Below are 4814 nucleotides of genomic sequence, written 5' to 3'. Positions count from 1 at the left end.
TTAAGACAGTCACTTTTTATAGTCCTTTTCCAAACTGGGTGGCCTCTGCCCAAAAAGTGGGGAAATTTATGGACTATTGTGTGTGGAGATCGTAGCCCCATGACGCAGGAGCAGGGACAGGGTGCGATAACCAGCACCCTGCAGTGTCCCATGACAAGCACCAGGCACAGCTACAAACAGCCCTTGGCCCACAAGCATCCACCTCAGCCAGCCCAGAGCTCTGGTTCAGGGCAAGTGGAACAATCTCAGGGCCCAGTCTCTGATGATGGTTCTGAGGCAGATCAGAGAAACTCAGACTGACTTACACCATGGAATAAGAAACCACAGCTATGAAGGAAAGAGCTTCATGTGCAGCTATGAGTTTTTTGAAACTGTGTGGTTTTGTAAGGCTGCCAAGTAATGGAAACAATAGGCTGATTCTGTAACTGGGGGGAAATTCTGATTTGGGGATGTGACTGCTTGAGAGCTGTAACTGCTTGAGGCTGCAACATTATATGAGGCTGAGCTGTGAGAACAATCAATGACTTCAATAACTTCAATAACAAACTCTGATTTCAACTCAGACTTCAACTATGTTGGTTTTTTTCTTGCTCGGGCTTTGGCTTCCAGCTTGGATTACCCTGGAACTGAGCAGTAACTGCAGTGCCAGGAGGGGTCCCGTTGGTGGCTCAGGAGCAGCTCCGTTGTCCATCAGCAATGTGCCCGCTCCTCCTGCACGCTGCCGCTCCTTCCCTTGCAGTGCCAGCAGGAGCTGCTCCCTGCCGCCGGCAGCTCCTCTGCCTGCAGCCCCTCCCAGGGCTGCCAGGACAAGCTCCCTCTTGCCTTGAGCCAAATGCCTGTCTGCACCTTGGACTGGCTTTGCCAGGTCTCTTTTTTCAAATGTTTGACTCCCAGACTTCAGCCCCAGCCCGTTGGTTATTTCCATCACCAGGTAGATTTACACCATGAACCGTTTTGGTTTTACCTAAGAGGTGAATCATTAACATTGTGGTGCTTTCTTGCACCCAGTGTCCTCTTAGACCAAGAACTGTTCCTACAGCTTAGTTTGTGGCTATTCCTACAACGTTATTCCACACAGAATGACTAAAGAAAATCTATCATTTTCTTTATAAAGTTGAGGCAACAGCTTAGTGCAAAAATGTGTTAAAAGAGAATAAATGTCATAATCCCATTACATTTTTCCCCCTCTCCAGCCAGGGTGCTGCCTCAGGGGGTTCTAGAGATGGACCACAACTCACAGACAAATAACCTCAGACAGGTTCTATTACCCACAGATTGACAGACCTGTGAGGAGTTGGGTGCCACAGCCTGTCATACACTCACCAGTGCTTAATGATCACTGAAGATATTGGGAAAACATTGATGTGGTCACTCATCATGGAAATGAGAAGTGCCCCAAAGCCAATTGCAGTTTCAAAGGGAAATTTATTACAGACTGTTACAACTGCAATGCTTTTATATGATGACCAATTTCAGGTCAATGATGGGTACAGAATGGTATAACTCTGCTGACTCTACAGATAAAGATAGAAAAAATCTATTTCAGTTTCCACAATCAAGTATGTTCCATGTCACTAAGTACTGCCTACACACACACACACACACACACACATATATATATAGATATGTTTGGATATAAAGAACCAAAGATCAATGGAATGATCTGAAAATCCGCAGAGCAGTTCAACACTCAGTGAAGTCTTGGTGTTTTCTCAGCAGGCTTTGCAGGGAGTTCTTAGGAAATGTGTGGCTCTGCTGCCATCCCAAATCTGTGCTTTCCTTGCCCAGCCTGAGTGCACGTGGGGCACGTGCCGGGCATGGCTGGAGATTTTCATGGCCAAAATCCTCCAGCATCATCACCTTTACATCTGCTCATTGCTTTGGATAGCACAAATCACACAACACCCATCTCAGCTGGCAAATGCCATTTCTTGCAGATTGTTACAGCTGCACTGCTGATCAACACATACACAAGAACTGATTTCAGTTGAAAAATGTCATTTTTTACAAATTGCTACACCCACGCTGACAATACAGAACTATACAGATCTCAGTTAATGTTAAAAAAAAGAAATTTATTACATTACTAAAACAATGCTATGCAAAAATATACAAATATCAACTTCAATTAACAAAAACTTAATTTATTGCCAAACTCTAAAACAACTCATTATATACACAAAGATCACTTAGGTGCTTAACAACTTAATTTATTACATACAACTGTACAGCCCATACAAAAACATGAACATATGCACTCCCCCTCTAAATAGCCCTATACTAAGAAGTCAGCAGTTAATTTTATACAACTATACTACTCAATATATGTTTTAATAGAATTATATACATAAGTGTGCATATATATAATATATATAAAACTATAACAACCTACTGGTTGACATATAGATTAAATATTACATATTACATACTATATGTAAATAGATATATAAACCAAACCCATCAATATACAAATAGCACTGTATTAATATATATATCCAAGCAACTACATCAAAACAAATATACAGCTATACATCTCCACATAAATGTTAATGCAATTACACATATAAATAGATCAACATACAAAGAGAAACATAAAAATAGAACATACATACATCTGTAAATACCAATACACCCATTTAAAAGTAATATACTAATAACTGCATCAATACAAATAGATTCTCTACACAAATGAAAACCCAACATATAGAATTGAAGTCAGATATATCAACATACACATGTATTTATCATATGTTACACAAGTAGCATTTTTAGATGCATATATACACATATAGGGAATTACACATATATATGTATATATACATAGACATACATAGCACATTTATAAATATAACAGACATGGAATTATTCCTGTACAAATAGCAAACCACATATGAAAATATCCATATAATTATCCCTCTCTCTGTGCAAATCCATGTCTCTTTAATGAGAACTCAAAGAAGAAAATCAGATTCCAGCATCTCCATCTTCAAATCCTCTCCCTCGGTCTCTTCGTCCCGTGCAGAGCAGCTCTCCTGGACAGGGACAGCAGATGGGACATCTGGGAAGCAAAGGGAACACTGAGTCAGGAGCAGGGCCTTTCCCTTGGCAGCACCTGCACTTCCATCAGGGAAGAGAAAATCTCAGAGCCCCTCCAGGATTGCTGGAAAGCAGCAGCAGGCCGAGGGTCCAGGGTGTGGCGAGCGCAGCGCGGCGGGACTGTCCCGCAGCCCCGGCACAGCCGGCACAGCTCCCGGGCCCTGCCGGCACAGCTGCCTTGCCCCAGGACAGCCCCTGTGCCGGCCGGGGCAGCTGCGCCGAGCAGCCCCAGCACGGGCAGGGCCGCTCCTGCCCCTGTGCCGGGCACTGCCCACGGCCACAGCCCACGGCACCCTCACCCCACCCTGCCCCACCGGCCCTGGGGCCTCACCAGCCTCTGTGCCAGCAGCAGCTCCTGCTCCTGCTCCTGCTCGGGGCCTTTGGCTTCTCCTTGCTGGCTCCTGTCACTCCTCCTGCTGTCTTCAATGTCTTCACTGCAGCTGTGGCAAAAACAGAGCCTCAGGAATTGTTTCCATGCCTGGCAGAGCTGCAGTCCCGGACCCCTCTGTGCTCCCTGCTGGCCCCTCCATCCCCTCAGCCCCGCCATGCTCTCAGCAAACCCCGAGTCCCCTTCAGTTTCTTCAGACCCCCGCAGTCCTCTCACCCCCTTCTCTCACCCCCTTCTCTCACCCCCCTTCTGACCCATCCCATCCCCTTAGACCCGTCACCCCCTCAGCCTGTGCCTCTTCCCTGTCCCCTCAGTGCCACCATTGCCCTCTGCTGCCCCACACCCTCAGCCCCAGCAGCACCTCAAGGTCACCGTCCCTTCAGTGCCAGCGCCCCCTCAGCCCCTCAGCCCCTCAGTCTCACCGTCCGTCAGCAGCTCCTCAGGGGACTCTGCCTGGGGCCAGCGGCAGCTGCCACCGCTCCAGGGACACCCGGGGCTGGAACTGCTGCTCCGCCCGGCCCGGCCCCAGCTCGGACCAGCACAGCAACAGGGGACAGAGGGCACAGGGGACAAACAAGAGATGGAAAAGGAATCAGAGAGGGGAAACACCTTAAAAATGCAGCCTAGCCCTACACAGCTCACCTTTAACTAAAGAAATATGTATAAATATAAATATAAATATAAATATAAATATAAATATAAATATAAATATAAATATAAATATAAATATTTAATTAATAATTATTCAAATGTGTTACTAGTAATAAAATAATAATATATAGAGAGATATTAATATTACCCTATACATATATATATGCAAATCTGAAAATCTATAAAAGTAACTAGATGGATATAAAAACATAACTATAGAAGTCTATAAATGTATCTATAAACAGAGGGGTTCCACCTGCCCGATGGTCACAGGCTCTCCCCTGGTTTCTCCCTGGCACGCAGGGCAGCCCTCCTGGCAAGGTAGATCAGATGGATATCTGGGAAGCCAAGGGAACACCCAGTCAATATTGTCCTCCGTCCATCTTTCCCTTTGGAAGTTACTGTCCTTCTGTCAAAGACTGTAAGAGATGGCCTGGAAGGCAGACTCTCAATTGGGAATTTCAGGCCTGCTCTTTAAAGAGCTGGAATCCTTCCAAGTTTTCAAAACTTCTCAACTTCTGAAGTTTCCCAATAAACTCACAGCACTCGCAGTAGAAATGGCTCCCATGAGAGCTTGAAACACACAGTCCCAGCTCCCACAAAGAAGCCCAGCCTTGTTCTTTCTCTGTGCTGACAGAGAGACCTCATTCCTCACTGAAATGGCTGAAACTGAAGGGTG

Source organism: Erithacus rubecula (assembly GCF_903797595.1).
Source record: "Erithacus rubecula genome assembly, contig: scaffold_294_arrow_ctg1, whole genome shotgun sequence".
Taxonomy (NCBI): Eukaryota; Metazoa; Chordata; class Aves; order Passeriformes; family Muscicapidae; genus Erithacus; species Erithacus rubecula.
This window is presented reverse-complemented; position numbering follows the sequence as displayed.